The following is a 22216-nucleotide window of genomic DNA, read 5'->3' as shown; positions in this document are numbered from 1 at the left end:
CCACCAAACCAATGCCTTAACCCTGTACAAGCCCCTAGGAATGTAGTCACATTCGTGAGTAGAAAAGCCTTTAAATAAATAAAATTTCTCTGAATTGTCTGATGTGAATTTTTCCCAGTGGGAAGAATGAGAGATTTAAGTAGATCATTTGTTCAATTCTAGAGACATCAGGGAAGGTTTTATTTCTCTAAAACTGACAAAAGTGTAGTTAGTTATAATATTAAGTTCTCTTGGGTTGGAAACAGGTGTTCCTATCTGCTAAAGGAGTTTGAAAGGAGAGTGAAGGAGAGGATTGCAGATCAGAATAGACTTTATGTTTTGAACTGGCCAAGACTTTCTGTGGACCTTGCTGCTCCACACTTTAAAACTTGGAAAAGGAAGCGTTTTGGTGGAATGAGACATCCATGTAATTCTAAGATATACTTAGCAAGTTACCATGCTGCTGTTTCTTGGGATGAAGTGGTATTTAAAAATAAATAAATGTCAAAGAATCAACAAAGGTTGGATATTACATGCATTACATTTTGCTGGATGCATATCAGAAGTTTTATTTTACTTATTTATTTATTTTAAGAATGAATTAAACACAATTCAGTAAACCGATATAGAATCCTACCAGGAGAAATGAGCTGAAGGTAGGGTTAGCCTCCTCTAATGCCAGCTCTGCCCTTGCCCCTGGCATAAGGATGGAAGGGATCTCTTAATATGCAAATATGGTCTGAGAAAGGTAATCCCTTTTGTCACTATCAGCTCAAGTTTAACTGCCAAATTATTAGGTAATTCTTCTCTGGAAATGACATATATTGCATATTTGTTTACATCAGAAATAGGGAAAGTTTTAGAGCACTCAGTACTTTTAGGTTGGGCAAGTCAAGTACGGCAAGAGTCTGTCAAATTGGGAAAGAACTCGGAAGCTTCTGGGATTTGGGGATGGGGAAAGGATGAGAGTGTGTGTGGTCCAGATAGGAAGAGGGCGTAAAATGGGCAGAGGCAGGGAAATAAAGACAAGCTACTTTAAGAGATTGAATCTGGCCGAAAGTGATATTCCTGACAAAGATGCAGCCCTGAATCCAGTTAACCTTAATAAACCAAACTGGAGAAACATTCTTTAAAAAAAAAAAAACTGACCTATAGTCTATGAAAATGTTGTCATAAAATTTAAGGAACTGTTCAAACTAAAAGAGACAAGAGAAACATTACAACTAAATGTAACATGTAATTCTGTGTGGGATGCTTTTTCTGTAAAAGATTTTTTTGGAATAACTGACAAGATCTGCATAGGGTCTGATAATTAAATAATAGTAACATATTAAAGTTAACTTTCTTTTTGATGGTTTTGTTGTGGCTATTAGAATTCCCTGGCTGGCAGAAAATACTCACTAAAATATCTGAGAATGATGGACCAGAAGCTGTAAAAAATACTATTTACACTGAAATTTTAACTTTTTCATAAGTTTGTGATTCTTTTAGAGAGAGAAAGAGGACTATTTACAATCATACTTATTTAAAAAACACCACCAACAAATATATACCAAGCAATAGAAAAAATAAACCAATAATCCTGATTTTTAATAGTTTTATATTATTTCTATGGATTCTTGCTGTATTCAATATGCCCTGCAAACTATGCTACTCAGTTCTCACCTTAATCTTCACAGGGTTCAATCACACCATAGTCATTTTCTCACAGCTTTCTGACACCATGCTCTCATCTTCATATTCCTCAGGACTTTTTTTTTTCTCCACCTGAATATAAATAGAATTTGAACAAGAAGAAATTCTCTAATATGAGAGGAAAAACCTTTGAAGTGATCTCTATGGAAGTTTTATGTTTATTGCTATCCTTTAGCTTTCCCCAAATGCCCATAAGCCAAAGATTTCATGTGTTATTTTTATAATTTGGTAGTTTTCATTCAAATTATGCATTAAAAATGAATATCCATCTTAAAACAGTTGGCATGATTAATTATCTACTAAATTTTTCATTTCACAAAAGGCCGTGTTTTATGCCATACACTTACATGGTAGAGGGACTTTTAAGTCAGAAAGACACATTTATGTTAAGTCGGGAATCAAGCTAAAAATCCCTTTAATCTCATGTTCCTATTTTAGATTCACTGTTTTCTCCTAGATTTTACTTTAAAATCCACATTTCAATCACACCTACATTTTCAAGAAATTAAATATAGAAAATTAATACTGTTCATGGTAAAACAATGTTTGGATAGAAGTAATGACATAAAAATTAAGATCTGCTAATTAATTCTAAATGAAGATATTAACATATAAATTACTATTTTCATGAAATGTAAAATGTTAATTCTTATGAAATTAATATTTAAGATGAATATATTTCTTCAGCTTTATATTCTCAAGCTGATTAAAAGAAATACTTGATAGAAAAACCTACTAAGTAAATATAATAGGGCAGATGTTTCTATTACCAAATATAGTAATATTTTTATTTTAATATATTATTTTTCAAAGATATAAATATATATTTTTCAAAAAAATACATATAATCATTAGATGATGTATTCATTTTCTAGGGCTGCTATAACAAAGCACCACAAACTGGGTTGCTCAATACAGCAGATATTTATTGTCTCACAGTTCTGAAGGCTAGAAGTCCGAAATCAAGATGCTAGCAGGGCTGTGTTCTCTCTGAAGGCTCCAGGGGAGGATCCTGCCTGGCCTCTGTCTATTTCTGGCAGTTGCCAACTATCCTTGACATCTCTTGTCTTATAGATACATTGGTTCAATCTCTCCCTCTGCAGTCACATGTCTCTCTTCCTGTGTGTCTGTGTCCCCTCTGTGCATGTCTTATCTTATTCCACAGATAAGGATTCCCCTTGCTAGCAATGTGTGTGTGTGTGTGTATTTTTTTTAATTCCAGCAGGTCTGCCACTAGCATGTTACAAGGAAATAAGACCGAACCTCTTGCCACCCTTTTCCTGGGAGTATCTTCCACCTGCATTGGGCTAACCTTTCACTGTGTAGAGGCATATGTTTAAAGTTTTGGCCTATTATTACCGCATAACTGAATTTCAAGATATATGTTTCTCATATACCTCCTTTTAAATACAAGTGACCCATATCACTCTTTCTAAAACAGATGTAAACTTGATTTCCTCAAATTTACTTATAGTGATCCTTTCTTATAGGGCCTATAAGTAAAACTATTTAAATTGTTCTACATGTTCTATCAAAATAAGTAAAATTGAAATATCTACTGTATTTTATACTCACACAAATAGTCATGCAGTCTTTGAAATAAACAATAGATGTGTTATGTCTTTTTCTTTCCAATTCTTGATTATCATCTTTTATTTTTTCCACTGTTAAGAAGGAGGAGGATGGGTAGACTTTAATGAGGAAATTCAGTAGTCATTGGTCTGAAGCCTCTTTGGAATTGTAACTTATGTTGGCCAAAGCTAGTTCTTAACAGTACACTTTTTGATGTATTACAGGAAATAATAAATTGGAGATAAAGCATTCTAGTTCAGCTTTCCTGAGGGAGAGGATGATTTTTTTTCTATAAAAATGTGCTAAGGGTGCTGTTTTTGGAAGAAATCTATGCTGAAGTTCTTCTTTTTAAAAAAGAAATTGAGATTGATTAATGCTATTTTCTTAAGCAATGATGACTGCTGGCACAGATATCCTGAGACTCTCATTGGGTTTAATTGGCTTTGTTTGTTTATTTCTTACAAACAGTGCACACTTTAATGATAGCAGTGTAAGCTAGTATCAAACGAAGAATGTTAACTCTCATCTTCAGACAAATAAGCCTAAATTCCTGTCTGCTAGGTATAATGGGTTATCAGTGAATTAAAAATTCCAACTGGTTTGGACAACTGTACAGTATTAATGTCCTACTTTTGTAAATTGGAGAAACAAAACAAACACAGACACATACACAACTAAATGATCGGTGAGCTATAATGTGTTTTTTCTTTTCTTTTTGTTTTTAGCTTTATATGATTGACCTGTAGTATTTTGTCCGAAAGTTGTTTTTTTTCCTGTTTTTTTTTTCCTCCCTGTGTTATATTGTTTTCAAAATTGGGTTAGAACTCCATCTGTTTGGCAGTCTTCATTTTTAAACATCGCAAAAGAAAAAATGTCACAGTGAAAGGTTATTCAGGCCTTAGAGCTCACTTCTGTATCTTGCAAAAATTGCCTTTTATTGGGTGCTTTCTTTGGATTTTAAAGCATGTAGCTAACTAGCCTCTAACCAAGACCTTAATTAGATGTCTTAGAAAACTCAGGTTAAGAAAACTCAGGTTATAAGAAATTCCATTCAGTTAATTTATGCACACCTCTAAATGTTCACAAGTGTCCATAGTTTCTTAATTGGGTTAAAAATTTTAAAACACAATGAAATAGGTATTAAAAGACTGCTTGTAATCCTGACTCCAGCAATACCAAGTCAGTGACCTTATATTCTTCTCACCTCTAAAGATATCCCGTTATTTTCCTCCTTTGACCCTTTCATTTGCAAAACTATATTAATTTGTACCATAATATCAAATATATACTCAAAGTTTTTGCTCGTGTTTATTATTTTAATATATTGCTTAACTTAATTTCCTTTTTGTGTTTTAATTTCTTTGTTGATATATGGTAACCAGCTATACTTTTTCTCTGTGACATCTGTCATGTTTCAGTATTAGGGTTTTATTAATTTTTTAAAAAGTAATTGGAAAGATTTCATTAGGTTCTGCATTTTGGTTTCTGTCATACAATTTATACTATCAGCAATTAGGCCACCCAGGTGTAATGCCTTAACTAATGGACCAATGATACCTGAATATTTGCTGTTTATTGCTTAATATCACGTAATTATTTTATCAAAACTAATAAATTGGAAAAAAATTCTAGATTGTATTGTTTTCAATGATATAAGTATTGTAAGGTATAACATTTGCGTATATACACTACCAGAAGTCAGAATACAGTTTACATCTAATATATAATAACCCCGAATGACATTTTTCAAAGGAAAGAGTAATCTTGAAGAATTTTGCTGATATGATTACCATTTTAACTTCATGGCTTGAAAAAACATTTATTTCATAAGATGCCTTTTCATATAGGTGAAAATGTCAGATAAATGTTATTTTAGGCAGCTGCCTAAGCAGTAATGATGTCTTCTTATTTTGAACTCTAAATTAAAAAGAGTCTATCTTCCTGATCATCAAAAGTTAAATAAGCTCTACCAGAAAGTTTAAGCACCACGCTCATTATTTTTAGTGAGGATATTGAATATGTTCTTTCTAGCAATGATTCCAAGCAATTATATCCTGACTCTTTTTGTACCTAACATATGTACTTGTAAAAGGAGTATTTTTGGTTCTTAGTGACTCTTCATTTCAGCCAAGCTACCAACACTCTGCTTTACAATATGAGTCTTTGGGCTTAACTAGAAATTCCTATGGATATGATTTGAATCTTAATTTTATCATGATGTTGATTATAAATGGTTATGTATAAGAATAAAGTTTAATGCCTTTACTTAAGCTTTATAGATAAAGTCAGATCACAATATTATAGATGTAATTAGGTTCTTTAAAAAGTCAGTACGTTTTGTATTAATAATTTTTTTGAGGATCTACAGTCTGGAGGATAATAGATTCAAAGTGCTCTAGGTATCCATCACTTCAGGGCTGTGTTTTCAGGAGATACAATTTGTATGGAATAAAAAAGTACAATTAGAAGTGTAAATACAGTTACAGGTGTATATTTTTTAGGAGAAACTCTTTATTTACAGGCCAAAATTAATTAACAAAATATTTTTAAAGCTAATTCAAATAAACCAGATCATAGAAGCTTGGGACCATTTAGTAAACAGACGCACACAAAAGTGTGTCATATGACAGTATACGGACATTTTAGGTGCTGACATTGGAAAACTTAAAAAAAATAATCCTAAGAAGTTGCATAAGAAGGAAGGAAAACATACAAAACAGTTAAAACTTATTTTGGTCAAAATATGTAAAAAAATGTTTTGGTAAATGCAATGAAATAAATATGTGGAAAAATGAATATAGAGAGAAGAGCAGATTCATTTATTAAATGTGTATCATATGCCTGGCATTAGTACAAAATATTTTGTTGTACATTGTTCTGTTTTATCCTCATGATGAAATGATCAATGAGGTAATATTAACCTTGTTTTCATAAGCAAGAATATTTATATTCTATTGATTTTGTTATTTTAAATTTGTGTTTTAAACAATTTGTGAATTTTAATCAAGCCAACCAAGTTTCCTTATAATAATAATCAACAGAGATTTTCATTATGTCTTTTATGTACACTAAGTAGCGTCAGCTGTATGCATTTGCAGATGAGTCACATATATAGATTGAAGTGGGTCTCATTCTCTGTGGCGCCTATTTTTTCTTCTGTTGCCTGAGCATGCGAGAGCCCCGTTGTGGTGTTAGAAAAGATACCTTTACCTCTTTGCATCTGTAACAGGCACTTTTGACCCTGGCACAAAGGATGAATAAGAATAAGTGGTCCTTAATTTATCTGAAATAGAGTAGCAGTGAAGTAAATATCACTAGAAATGTACAAAATAGAATAATGACTGAAAAAGTCAATATGCTCTGCTAAAAATGGAAAGTATCAGGCATTCCAGCCCTTGCAATTAAAAGAATATTATCTTGTAGTCTACTGAGAAAAATGAAGAAAATTTAAATTGCTTTTCTGAAACTAATTTGCAAAAAAAGGCATTTAAGGATTGATAATTATTAGTTTGCCATATTACGGTAAAATATAGCAGCCTGAAAGAAGTGATAAGATGGCAAGCTCTTTTCTCTTTAAACTTAACATTTAAAGTAAATTGCACAAACTGAGGAATGGTCCATTGAGGAAAAGCTTGTTGTTTTATTACCCAGCTGAGCTCATAATTGAAATAATAGTGATGCAACCAAATGCTCTATAAATAGCTATTACATTACTGATTTAGGACAAAATATATTAATCAATATATTGTTAATCTGCATAGTGTTTGTGCATTTTCTTGTGAGAGAATTTAGCATTGTATTTAGTCTGAAATTATATCTGGTGAACCCAGATTTTTAGAACAAGGAAAGGCTACTTCAAAAGATTTCATTGTCTGTCAAGGTTGTATTTATTATCTTTTTTCTCTGAGGTAATTGCATGGTGAAATTATGTGTGAAAAGAGAATTTTCACCTACTACCTTGAATAAAGGTTGGGGAAAGGTTATGTTTAGCATAACTCCATTTCTAACACATTGTTGCCCTATAGGCAGAATAACCTAATTTCACTTCTTTCCTGATTCCAATGGAGGACTGAATCCTTGGTCTTTCAATGCATTTTCTGATCTCTTTCCTCATCTATATTTGCGTTCTTTCCCATATTGCGTGGGAAAATAAAATAATATAAATGTAGTGATTTGAGAATAACTCACCATTTAAAAAATGTCCTTTCCATTCTCAAATTTGCATTTATCTTATTATTAAATACCTGCTAATAATATTTTTTCTCATTAAAGTTCTAAATTAGTCTTTTTTGTTTTGTCTTTGCCAATATTTTATTTAACACAGCTTCACTGTGGGAATTATAATAATTTCACAAGCCGGTAGCCTATAGGATGAATAACGTCTCTTAATATATACTGTCTCTAATAGCATACGTAACATCTCTTAATAAACTAATAAAGAAATAACATATTACAAACTAATAATAGATTAATTACACTGTTGTTCCAAGCAAGGTAAGATGAAGGGAATAAATTTAGTTGAGGTGTACCTTTCTACAAGTTGTCTCTTGGGAGGAGACAGCTGAACCCATTGAGAGCAAAAGTGGAAAGTCCCTGGTTGCTAGGGAACAAAGGTGCCAGTGTGGATGGGCAAGATCTTCTTCCTGGGGCTGCTGCATGGCTTTTGCCACTCCTGGTAAAAGAGTCACCTTAGCCACAGCAGGAGCTAATGCCCCACGGTCTTCAGAGAGCTATTTAGATCAGCAGAGGGTAGCCTCGCCCAGACCGAACACACTTGAGTAGACATCACAAACTCTGTGTATTCTGAGTCCAAATACCCCCTCTCCACGGTTGCTTCCTTTTTTTTTTTTATTTTAATTGTCTTTTTTAATTTTCTTTTTTAAATTTTATTTTTTTATACAGCAGGTTCTTCTTAGTTATCTATATTATACATATTGCTGTATCTATTTCAATCCCAATCTCCCATTTCATCCCCCCCTCACTTTCCCCCCTTGGTGTCCGTACATTTGTTCTCTACATCTGTGTCTCTATTTCTGCCTTGCAAACTGGTTCTTCTGCACCATTTTTCTAGATTCCACATATATGCATTAATATACAATATTTGTTTTTCTCTTTCTAACTTACTTCACTCTGTATGACAGTTTCTAGGTCCATTCAAAAGATGCTTGATATGATTTCAATTTTCTTAAATTTACCAAGGCTTGATTTGTGAGCCAAGATGTGATCTGTCCTGGAGAATGTTCCATGTGCACTTGAGAAGAAAGTGTAATCTGCTGTTTGCGGATGGAATGTCCTATAAATATCAACTAAATCTATCTGGTCTATTGTGTCATTTAAAGCCTGTGTTTCCTTATTAATTTTCTGTCTGGATGATCTGTCTGTTGGTGTAAGTGAGGTGTTAAAGTCCCCCCACTATTATTGTGTTACTGTCGATTTCCTCTTTTATAGCTGTTAGCAGTCACCTTATATATTGAGGTACTCCTATGTTGGGTGCATATATATTTATAATTGTTATATCTTCTTCTTGGATTGATCCCTTGATCATTATGTAGTGTCTTCCTTGTCTCTTGTAATATTCTTTATTTTAAAGTCTATTTTATTTGATAAGAGTATTGCTACTCCAGCTTTCTTTTGTTTTGTTTTTTTGTTTTTGCGTTACTCGGGCCTCTCACTGTTGTGGCCTCTCCCGCTGTGGAGCACAGGCTCCGGGAGCACAGGCTCCGGACGCACAGGCTCAGCGGCCATGGCTCACGGGCCCAGCCGCTCCGCGGCATGTGGGATTTTCCCGGACCGGGGCACGAACCCGTGTCCCCTGCATCGGCAGGCGGACTCTCAACCACTGCGCCACCAGGGAAGCCCTCCAGCTTTCTTTTGATTTCCATTTGCATGGACTGTCTTTTTCCATCCCCTCACTTTCAGTCTGTATGTGTCCCTAGGTCTGAAGTGGGTCTCTTGTAAACAGTATATATATAGGTCTTGTTTTTGTATCCATTCAGTGAGCCTGTGTCTTTTGGTTGGAGCATTTATTCCATTCACATTTAAGGCAATTATTGATGTGTATGTTCCTATTACCATTTTCTTAATTGTTATTGGTTTGTTTTTGTAGGTCCTTTCCTTCTCTTGTGTCTCCCACTTAGAGAAGTTCTTTTAGCATGTGTTGTAGAACTGGTTTGGTGGTACTGAATCCTCTTAGCTTTTCTTTCTTTTTTTTTTTTTTGTGGTACATGGGCCTCTCACTGTTGTGGCCTCTCCCGTTGCGGAGCACAAGTTCCGGACGTGCAGGCTCAGCGGCCATGGCTCACGGGCCCAGCCACTCCGCGGCATGTGGGATCTTCCCAGACTGGGGCACGAACCCATGTCCCCTGCATCGGCAGGTGGACTCTCAACCACTGCGCCACCAGGGAAGCCCTCTCTTAGCTTTTGCTTGTCTGTAAAGCTTTTGATTTCTCCATAAAATCTGAATGAGGCCCTTGCCAGTTAGAGTAATCTTGGTTGTAGGTTCTTCCCTTTCATCACTTTAAATATATCGTGCATTCCTTTCTGGCTTGTAGAGTTTCTGCTGAGAAATCAGCTGTTAAAGTTATGGGAGTCCCCTTGTATGTTTGTCGTTTTTCCCTTGTTGCTTTTAATAATTTTTATTTGTCTTTAATTTTTGCCAATTTGATTACTGTGTGTCTCGGTGTGTTTCTCCTTGTGTTTATCCTGCCTGGGGCTCTCTGCACTTCCTGGACTTGGGTGGTTATTTTCTGCCCCATGTTAGGGAAGTTTTTGACTATAATCTCTTCAAATATTTTCTTGGGTCCTTTCACTCTCTCTTCTCCTCCTGGGACCCGTATAATGAGAATGTTGGTGCATTTAATGTTGTCCCAGAGGTCTCTTAGGCTGTCTTCATTTCTTTTCATTCTTTTTTCTTTATTCTGTTCTGCAGCAGTGAATTCCACCATTCTGTCTTCCAGGTCACTTATCCGTTCTTCTGCCTCAGTTATTCTGCTATTGATTCCTTCTAGTGGATTTTTCATTTCAGTTATTGTATTGTTCATCTCTGTTTGTTTGTTCTTTAATTATTCTAGGGGTTTGTTCTTTAATTCTTCTAGGTCTTTGTTAAACATTTCTTGCATCTTCTCGATCTTTGCCTGCATTCTTTTTCCAAGGTCTTGGATCATCTTCACTCTCATTATTTTGAATTCTTTTTCTGGAAAGTTGCCTATCTCCACTTTATTTAGTTGTTTTTCTGGGGTTTTATCTTGTTCCTTCATCTGTTACCTAGTCCTCTGCCTTTTCATTTTGTCTCCTTGTGAATATGGTTTTTGTTACACAGGCTGCAGGATTGTAGCTCTTCTGGCTTCTGCTGTCTACCCTCTGGTGGATGAGGCTATCTAAGAGGCTTGTGCAGGCTTCCTGATGGGAGGGACTGGTGGTGGGTAGAGCTGGGTGTTGCTCTGGTGGGCAGAGCTCAGTAAAACTTTAATCTGCTTGTCTGCTGATATATGGGGCTGGGTTCCCTCCCTGTTGGTTGTTTGGCCTGAGGCGACCCAGCACTGGATACTGCAGGCTCTTTGGTGTGGCTGATGGTGGACTCCAGGAGGGCTCATGCCAAGGAGTACTTCCCAGAACTTCTGTTGCCAGTGTCCTTGTCCTGGCAGTGAGCCACAACCTCCCCCACCCCACTCTGCAGGAGACCCTCCAACACTAGCAGGTAGGTCTGGTTCAGTCTCCTATGGGGTCACTGCTCCTTCCCCTGGGTCCCGATGCGCACACTACTTTGTGTGTGCCTCCAAGAGTGGAGTCTCTGTTTCCCCCAGTCCCGTCGAAGTCCTGCAGTCAAACCCCATGAGCCTTCAAAGTCTGATTCTCTAGGACTTCCTCCTCCCATTGCCGGACTCCCAGGTTGGGAAGCCTGCCGTGGGGCTCAGAACCTTCACTCCCGTGGGTGGCCTTCTGTGGTCTAAGTGTTCTCCAGTCTGTGAGTCACCCTCCCAGCAGTTATGGGATTTGATTTTACTGTGATTGAGCCCCTCCTGCCGTCTCCTTGTGGCTTCTCCTTTGTCTTTGGTTGTGGTGTATCTTTTTTGGTGAGTTCCAGTGTCTTCCTGTCGATGATTGTTCAGCAGTTATTTGTAATTCTGGTGTTCTCACAAGAGGGAGTGAGCTCATGTCCTTCTACTATACCATCTTGAACCCCTAAATTAGTCTTTTTCTGAAATGTGGCTAAGTTGACTCAGAAAACAAAAAAATAATGAAAGATTCCAGTTTGGTTTTTGTTAAACTTGAATGATACAGTGCTAGTGTGGTATCAAAATCCAGACCCAAGAATTACTTCTTGATTAATATTGATACATCACTTTCTACACGTGAATGAAACATCCAGTTTTTCATTTATTTATTCATTCATTCATGTGCTACTTATTAGTTTCTATGTGTCAACCATTGTTTTACAAATATCAATGATAAATAAAATGTTTTTAAAAAGCTAAGTGGACCAATTGAAAACGTCCTACGAAATACCTGTCCAGTGCACCTCCAGATGTCAAGGTATTTGACATTTAAACAAGCTAAGTCTGAGCATCTGTCACAACCAAGAGGAGCCTAAGGAGTCATGATTGCAAGATGCAATGTGGTACTGAGACATCAGATATAAAGTAAGGAAATCTGAATAAAATATGGGCTTTAGTTAATAACAATGTATTATTATCTCATTAATCGTAACAAATGTATAATACAAAATAATGATGTTAATAATAGGGGAAACTAGGCATGGGGTATATAGGAATTCTCTGTACTATCTTGACAATTTTTCTGTAAATCAAAAGCTGTTGTAAAATTTAAAAATATATATATTATATAAGTTGGAAGTAATCTTAGCTATAACATATTTAGTCTTAAACTCATTGTCAGTTTGGAGTGGAAGAAACTGACAGTCACAGAGGTGGTATAATTTGCCTAGGGTGGGATATAGATTATCAGTAAAAAAACATGGAACCAGAAAGTGACATTCTTTAGCATAACTGACAATGAATTATTAAACCATTGCAATTTATATCTCAGGCCTTATAGGAAAAACACCTTTAGTACATATCGTTTATCCGTTTATTTTAATGGTATATCTATTAACTATGTCCAGTAGCATTTTTAACTAGTCGTATCTTTCCATGGTTCAAATTGATAACATTTTTCCATGGCCTCTAAGTACTTTCTGGCTGCCCTTTCTTGTCCCTATCAGCAATCCATTTATGTAATTTTTTTGCCTCTGTACAACTGATATCTCTAACACTTGATCTGCTTTATTTCCATTTACTCTTAAAATGTTTAATTTCTTGCTTTATTTATACCTTTGGGATAGAGATTTTATTACAAAGTCATGAAAAATGTTCTTTTGTAATATATTGAGTTATGTTTGAGCCTGGAAGAAATGAACAAAGCCAAGAGAGTGATTAACAAAGCTAGATGTAAAATTTTATTTACTTAAATATATATTTAAATTATTTGAGCCAATATGCCTATTTACTATGAAGTTATTAAAAACTAAAGAGGATAATCTCTTCATACCCACCTGCTGGTGTCCAGGTAGTCAGCATTGCTCTATTCAAATGGCACCTGGCACCTGTTGAGATGTGGACGATCCTACCAGGTATATTGAGACTTGTTTTATAGGGAATTATTTTAAAATTACAAGTGAATGCTCAAAATGCTTGAATAAATGCACATAAAACTAGAGTTGTATGTGAATTAGAAGAGAAAATAACCACAGGTTAATGGAGTAAAATCTCCAAAGAAATATTTAAGAGGCATTACAGTAAGTGGAGGAATGAGTTATATTTGCAGAGTTTACTGTTTTAGCTCTAGTAACAAAATTTCTCAAGTCTGTCAGCTCAAGATGTACCATGAAATCGTGGAAATTAGACTTTACCCACATGCAATCAAATCTTATTTTAGTGAACAGAGCAAATTCCAACATAGTTGAAAACCAAAACATAGGCAAAATAAACGCTTCAAAACAGAGAAGAAAACTACTTTACAGAAAGTAGATACCTAATACAGTAATGCATTAATACTGTATTAGGTAGAAAAAGTTACCCGTGTATTTATAAAGACACAGCATATTAAATCTATACTTATTTCAAGTGGATTTTTATGTTAGAAAATAGTGTGGCCATTTGAAGATGAGATCTTTTGATATTTTGCAGGAAGTATAGTTAGAAAAATATTGCCATATGTTATTAGGACCACAGTCAGATAATGACAGCCGTAAGAAAGTCTGTGCCGAAGTCTCAGTAATGTGATAAAAACGGAGACAGTATATTCTGAAATGAGCACAAAGGAAATGCTATATTTCCTTTTAACAGCTGTTTTTACCAGGCCTGCGAATGTGGTTGAGGGTGAGTGGGTGGCTGACAGCCCACTGTCTTAAGCAGGAGGAGGGAATGTAAAACAGCAACTGCACAGAAGTTATGGAAAAGAATTTCTTCCTTCTCCTTACCTTTTCATGCAGGCTGGACCTTCAGTCCTTCTCCCTTGACAAGCAAAAAGCAATAAGGATATGTGTCAAGCTTTTTATCTTTCTGAAAAACGTTGGACAGGACTTTTCAGATACACCAGGTCTCACTTATGTAGACAAATGACAGAAATGTTCAACATTTATAAGCACCTTGGAAAATGGGGTATGTGACAATTCACACCCTCTCTCTCCTCCTTGTGTGTGGGTAGGTTTGAATTTAGTGATTAGGTGTAGATAACCTCAACAGGTTTAAAGCTAAAGCACTGTTAGGTTACAAGCCTGTCTATAAAATGTCCTTCATATAAGAGGAAGTAAAATGAAAAAAGGAATTTGTGGTAATTAAATATCTCAGCAGACTGCCCCTTTCCTAACCAGATTTGGGGTCTTTTATGAAGAGTTTAGTGGTTACTCCTCATCACTTCAGTCATTGTGATAATTTGCCCTTTAAAAATGTTCTGTGTTCACAGTTCTATGGTGATAACCACTTCAGCACGCAAGAGACAGTAGAAACTGAGATTTTCCATTTTGAGCCTTTGCTCCATTTTCAGAGCCAATCAATGAGCTAATTTCTCTCCTTGATGCTGATAATAGATTTTCAAGTCACTTAGGTATTTAAAATATTACTTTTAATTTACAGAAGTGGAAGAGATCATAGACTTGACACTTTGGAACTACCTTTTCTAGACTTGCCCCTAAACTCATCCTGCATGAAGCAGATCTAAGTAAAAATCCAAAGCATTTTCTCAAAAGAATCACTGATGCTGACACTGTTTGCGTCCAGTAAAAAGGAGAAATTTTAATAGATTCTGGTTAAGCACCTTATTCCAAGCAATGGGAGAAAAAAATATGTGAGAAAAAAGAGATATGTGATAGCATTCAACACTCCCTTGACACTCTAAATCTAAGGTAAATCAGGTAAACCAAAATCTTCACCCTCACACACCCTAACTTATTCCTTAACAACCTACATTTCAGGATGGACCTAGCCAAGCCCTTGTCCTGGAAGAACCATACCTTTTTCTAATACTCACCCTCTGAGATAAGGTCCCTCAGAGGAAGCATATGAATGCAATTTTTAATCTGCTGCTAATTTATTAGTGATTGCCATTCCAGACAGCAGGAGTGAAGAAAAGGAATGAGGTACGGAAGAAAGACGAATACATAGCACCGTGTAATGTTCAGGAACCACTATCTAGTCCTGAACATGACTGACTGCTCACACCCAGTGTGATCTATTAGGATCATCTTCTGAGAAGCTGTATAAGAGACTGCCCATGAATGCCATCTTAAGGCCTTACTGGATTGTTCAGTAGGTAGCAAGCATGCATGTTTAAAAGCAAGCCAGAGAATTTAAAAGTCTGGAGGTCCATATTGTAGACATGGTCCTAGCAATTTTGCAGCTGAATGGCTCCTGGAAACTAATTTTTCCCAGATTGTCAGTTCAAAAAAAAAAAATTTGGCTTTTTTTTTTCTTATGTTCCTCTTCTGATTCTCTGCATGAATAACCACTGGTTCATAGGTCAACTTAGCTTTCTAGTTTGATTCATACAAATTGACTTTGTAATCTGTTTTCCATATTCTGCAGCCATCTCAAGTTTGTGCAAGTCTCCTTATGAATTGAATGTACCTATTACAATATATTTAATTTCCAGCTTTATTGAGATATAATTAACATATAAGATTATGTAGTTTATGGGGCTTCCCTGGTGGCGCAGTGGTTGAGAGTCCGCCTTCCGATGCAGGGGACACGGGTTCGTGCCCCAGTCCGGGAAGATCCCATGTGCCGCGGAGCAGCTGGGCCCATGAGCCATGGCCGCTGAGCCTGCGTGTCTGGAGCCTGTGCTCCACAACGGGAGAGGCCACAACAGTGAGAGGCACGCATACCGCAAAAAAAAAAAAAAAGATTATGTAGTTTAATGAGTAAAACTTGATGATCTGATACACTTATATATTGTGAAATGATTGCCACAGTAGACTTAGTTAACTCCTCCATCACCTCACATAATTGCCATTTTTTTATTTGTGGTGACAACATCTAAGATCTACTCTGTTAGCAACTTTCAAGAATATTATAGAGTACCCTAGAGTCACCATGTTTGACTCTATTGATGGCTTTGAGTAGTATGGATATTTTAACAATATTAATTCTGATCCATTAACACAAAATATCTTTCCATTTCTTTGTGTCTTCTTCAATTTCTTCATTAAAGTCTTACAGTTTTCAGTGTATCAATACAAATTTTTCACTTTCTTAGTTAAATTTATTCCTAAATGTTGTATTGCTTTTGATTCTATTGTCAATGGGATTGTTTACTTCTTTTCAGGTATCTTGCTGTTAGTGTATAGAAACACAACTGATCTCTGTATGTTGATTTTGTATCCTGCAATTACTAAATTTGTTGATTAGTTCTAACAGCTTCTTGGTGAAGTCTTTAGGAATTTATGTATGTAAGATCACATGATCTGCAAGCAGAGACAGTTTTACTTCTTCCTTTCCAATCTGGATAGTTCTTATTTCTTTTTCTTGCCTATTTACTCTGGTTAGGACTTCTAGTACTATGTTGAATAGGAGTTGTGAGAGTGGGCACCCTTGGCTTTTTCATGATCTAGAGGAAAATTGTTCAGACTTTCATTGTTGAGTATGATGTTAGTTGTGGGTTTGTCAAATATGGCCTTCATTATGTTGAAGTATGTTTCTTCTATACCCAGTTTTTTCAGAGTTTTATTCATGAAAGGATGGTGTATTTTGTCAAATGCTTTTTCTTCATCTGTTGAGATGATCATATGATTTTTAATTCTATTAATATAAGCTATCACATTTGTTAGTTTATGTATGTTAAACCATCCTTGCATCCCAGAGATAAATCCCACTTGGTCATGGTGTATAATTCTTTTAATGTGCTGTTGAATTTGGTTTGCTAATATTTTGTTGAAAACTTTTACTCTGTATTCATTAGGGATATTGGCCATTAGTTTTCTTTTCTTTTAGTGTCCTTTTCTGGCTCTGGTATCAGGGTTACATTAGCCTCATAAAATGAGTTTGGGAATGCTCCCTCCACATGAATTTTTTGGAAGTACTAGAGCAGGATGCTCTAATTCTTCTTTAAATGGTTGGTAGAATTCACCTGGGAAACCACCTGGTCCTGAGCTTTTCTTTGTTTGGAGATATTTGATTACTAATCAAATTTTCTCACTCATTATTGGTCTGTTCATATTTTCTGTGTCTTTATGATTCAGTCTTGATAGATTCTGTGTTTCTAGGAATTTACCCCATTCTGCTAGGCTATCCAATTTGTTGCTGTACAATTGTTCATAGTAACTTCTTATGATCCTTGGTATTTCTGTGGTTACAGTTGTAATATTTCCTCTTTCATTTCTGATTTTACATTTTTGAGTCTTTTTTCTTCTTAGTTAATCTAGCTAAAGGTTTGTCAATTTTGCTTTCCTTTTCAAAAAAACAGCTCTTAGTTTGTTGATGTTTTCTATTGTTTGCCTGGTCTCTGTTTTATTTATTTCTGCTCTTTGCTGTTTCCTTCCTTCTGCCATATGTGGGGTTAATTTGTTTTTCTTTGGGTTTAAGTGTAAATTAAAGGTTGTTTATTTGAGCTCTTTATTTTTTTTTAATGCAGGTGTTTATCACTACAAAATTCCCTCTTAGATCTGCTTTTGCTGCATCCCCTGAGTCTCGGTATGTTGTGTTTTCATTTTCATTCATCTCAAGATATTTTTGGATATCTCTTTTGATTTTTCTCTGAGACCTATTGGTTGTTCAGTAGCATGTTGTTTAACCTCCACATATTTGTGAATTTTGCAGTTTGCCTTCTGTTATTGATTTCTAGTTTTGTACTGTAATGGTCAGGCAAAAATATTGGGTTGGCCAAAAATTTCATTTGGTTAATGAATACGTTGTTTAATAAAGTTCTTGGTGAAAATGAAAAATGTGTCTTTTATTTTTACTTAGAACGAACTTTTTTGCCAACTCAATATTTAGCATGATTTCAATCTTCTTAAATATGCTAAGACTTGTTTTGTGACCTATCACATGATCTATCCTGGACTTCCACAAAGGCTCTTATGAATAGGTGACTGTTTAGGACTGTGTTCTCCAGGGCCTCTCAAACCACAGATGAGAGGAAATGGAGCTGATACTCAGGCCACTGCAGGGTCCACAGCCAGGACCAAGGTCTGTGTATTACCTGATGTAAGTGTGCACAAGACTCCTCCTAGGTCTCTTGGTGTAAAGTGCTTGATCCCACAGCTTCCACAAATTAATTTTGTCAATGAGGGAGGGATACAGGTGAGGGACATCTTATTCAGTCATGTTGCTAATGTTACTCCTCTGATATTCTTTACTTCTATTTGCTGGCCATAGGCAAAGATATTCTCCCTGATTCTGGTTGTGTTCCAAAAGAAAGTCTTGAGGATCTATCTAGTTAGGTGGCTTACTCATATAACATTTTTTATCGTTTTTGAATTGCACATATATGTCGCTTAGCATTTAATAAATTACTTTCATATATTTTCTTTTTAGCCTTCACAATACATTCATAGGTAGATGTTGTTATTGTACACAATCCATACGTAGATACTGTGGAAACTAAGTGGCTTACCCCAGACCACATGGTTGGTTAGTAAGAAATTACATGGACTTGGAGCAAGGCTAGTTTCACAACCTTACTATCTCTGGGAAGCAAGGGGGAAAAAAAGGTCAGCTTTGAAAAAATTTAATTGAGACCACCAGGTCTGAGATTAAAACATGGTGTTAGAAGAGGAGAAAACATTTGTGACCAAGTAAAGGGGGTTTGGGGATAATATCTTTTTCTGTTAGTTATAGCACATTATTTGGGGCAGATACATGTGACTGTCTGTGTTAATGCGACAGAGCAGATGATCACTGAAGTTCAGTATCACAGTAGGAAACGTGTTCTGCTACTCTTATTTAATATGCAAATGTGAGAAATCTGTTCCCTGTTAGAAGGCAACTCACAAAATAAACAAATAACATTGTATATATTAACATTAGCAAATGAGAACAGAAAATAGATGACTTTGAAAATCATACTTTTTAACATACCATGTGAATGATGCATATTCCTTGGGGGTGAAAAAATTAACAATCTGTTCATATTGGTTGCCAGAAAGTTCTTGAATTTTAAATAGGGATAGTTCTATTGTGAGTGAGGGCTAACAGATCTCTATGCCTGAAATTTCAGAATAACTGGTAAGGCTTGCATAGAACAGATGTTCTGGACACAACATGTGTACTCATTTTATCAATGCTAATATCTTACTGGGGTACAGTAAATATTTCTTTACAAACCTCTTCCTCTTATGTTATTATGAGCAAGAGTATTTGTTACTCAAAATGTAGGAAAAAAACATAAATAAATGATGGGTGGATTAAAAGATTAGCAGCAGCAGAGAAAACACCATCATTTGATCATTTATATTTGGAAATGGTAGAGTGATAGGCTTAGTGAAGCACATTAAAATATTCCCAACTCATCAGGAATTCTGAGTAAGACTATATACCTAAGTTAATGTTTCCTTCTTTCCCTCTCCTTACCTTCTAAGGTTATATATTTTGGGGCTATTTGGAAATATGTTCAGTCATTATAATTCTCAAGATAATATCATGTAAAATTCTGTATGAGATTTGTGTTTTAAGGCTAAAGGAATGCAGTTATGTCAGGGGGAGTTCCTGGATTAGATTGAGGTATTGACTTCATAGAAAGAGTAAGAGCAAAAACCACAGCAGGTAGGATAGTGGGCAGTGGGAGGTCTGGACTACTAAGAAGACTACATTTCTAGTCTGAGAAAGTGAAGGAGAGAACCGTAGTGACAGAGAGGCTGATGCTATTCTCTGTCCAAAAGTTGTCTAGGACCTTTCTAACAGCAAGAAAATGATGGAACCTGAAAGAAAGAAAGCTTACAAGTCTGAATATCAAGAAAGCAATCATATTACACACCAGCATTTAAATTTAAATGAATTACTTTTAGATGAGTAACATTTATCTGTATTTGTGTTTTGCAATTGGATGATGATGAGGAAGGATAAAATCACATGCCTGCCTTTAAAAGTCTGTTAATAAGCAGGGGAGAGAGACATGTCCACAACAAGTATAAAAATAATAAGGCATATTATGAGAAAGGACCACAGAGGTGGGAAGGATCAGAGGGTATCTGTGAAAAAGAATGTCAGTCTAATATAAAGATCATTTCTTTGGATGAATTGAAGACAGCAATGTCTTTTCTTCAATTTCAGCTACAGTGTCGCTATTTTAATATTCCTTTCTTACTGCACTCTTAGTGAGATGACACACTGAACTTTTCCCCCAGCCAGATAGTGCTTAAAGAAGTACTGAGCTTTACTGGTGAACTTTTAACCACCATTTGTTGATGGTGGGAAATAGGTTTCTAGTTAGACTATAACATAGATAGAGGATTCTTGACCTTTCTTGAGAAGTGGGTGGTGGTGCAGACAGGTAAGGCTGTGGCCCCTCAGGAGGACTGAATTACAGCAAGAGCTGTGTCTAGAAGGGCTGCTTAGAAGGAAGATGGAGCAGTGGTGGCCAGGGGTGTTGTGTGAGTCTGTAATAAGGAAAATATTTGTGTTGTTTATGAAGCCCACTGGTCAAGCAGAAAAGGACTTTTAAATATTACTTTGAGCTGTTTTTTTTTTTTTTTTAGTTGATGTTTCCTATTTTTTTTTTTTTTAACATCTTTTTTGGGGTATAATTGCTTTACAATGGTGTGTTAGTTTCTGCTTTATAACAAAGTGAATCAGTCATACATAAACATATGTTCCCATATGTCTTCCCTGTTGCGTCTCCCTCCCTCCCACCCTCCCTATCCCACCCCTCCAGGCTGTCACAAAGCACCAAGCCAATATCCCTGTGCCATGCGGCTGCTTCCCACTAGCTATCTACCTTACTACGTTTGTTAGTGTGTATATGCCCATGACTCTCTCTCGCCCTGTCACAGCTCACCCTTCCCCCTCCCCATAACCTCAAGTCCATTCTCTGGGAGGTCTGCGTCTTTATTCCTGCTTTACCCCTAGGTTCTTCATGACATTTTTTTTTCTTAAATTCCATATATATGTGTTAGCATACGGTATTTGTCTTTTTCTTTCTGACTTACTTTACTCTGTATGACAGACTCTAGGTCTATCCACCTCATTACAAATAGCTCAATTTCGTTTCTTTTTATGGCTGAGTAATATTCCATTGTATATATGTGCCACATCTTCTTTATCCATTCATCCGATGACGGGCACTTAGGTTGTTTCCATCTCCGGGCTATTGTAAATAGAGCTGCAATGAACATTTTGGTACATGACTCTTTTTGAATTTTGGTTTTCTCAGGGTATATGCCCAGTAGTGGGATTGCTGGGTCATATGGTAGGTCTATTTCTAGTTTTTTAAGGAACCTCCGTACTGTTCTCCATAGTGGCTGAACCAATTCACATTTCCACCAGCAGTGCAAGAGTGTTCCCTTTTCTCCACACCCTCTCCAGCATTTATTGTTTCTAGATTTTTTGATGATGGCCATTCTGACTGGTGTGAGATGATATCTCATTGTAGTTTTGATTTGCATTTCTCTAATGATTAATGATGTTGAGCATTCTTTCATGTGTTTGTTGGCAGTCTGTATATCTTCTTTGGAGAAATGTCTATTTAGGTCTTCTGCCCATTTTTGGATTGGGTTGTTTGTTTTCTTGTTATTGAGCTGCATGAGCTGCTTGTAAATTTTGGAGATTAATCCTTTGTCGGTTGCTTCATTTGCAAATATTTTCTCCCATTCTGAGGGTTGTCTTTTGGTCCTGTTTATGGTTTCCTTTGCTGTGCAAAAGCTTTGAAATTTCATTAGGTCCCATTTGTTTATTTTTGTTTTTATTTCCATTACTCTAGGAGGTGGGTCAGAAAGGATCTTGCTGTGATTTATGTCATAGAGTGTTCTGCCTATGTTTTCCTCTAAGAGTTTGATAGTTTCTGGCCTTACATTTAGGTCTTTAATCCATTTTGAGCTTATTTTTGTGTATGGTGTTAGGGAGTGATCTAATCTCATACTTTTACATGTACCTGTCCAGTTTTCCCAGCACCACTTATTGAAGAGGCTGTCCTTTCTCCATTGTACATTACTGCCACCTTTATCAAAGATAAGGTGTCCATATGTGCATGGGTTTATCTCTGGGCTTTCTATCTGTTCCATTGATCTATCTTTCTGTTTTTGTGCCAGTACCATACCGTCTTGATAACTGTAGCTTTGTAGTATAGTCTGAAGTCAGGGAGCCTGATTCCTCCAGTTCCTTCTTTCGTTCTCAAAATTGCTTTGGCTATTCGGGGTCTTTTGTGTTTCCATACAAATTGTGAAATTTTTTGTTCTAGTTCTGTGAAAAATGCCAGTGGTAGTTTGATAGGGATTGCATTGAATCTATAGATTGCTTTGGGTAGTAGAGTCATTTTCACAATGTTG

This window comes from Leucopleurus acutus (genome assembly GCF_964270905.1).
Source record: "Leucopleurus acutus genome assembly, chromosome: 6".
NCBI classification, from domain to species: Eukaryota; Metazoa; Chordata; class Mammalia; order Artiodactyla; family Delphinidae; genus Leucopleurus; species Leucopleurus acutus.
This window is presented reverse-complemented; position numbering follows the sequence as displayed.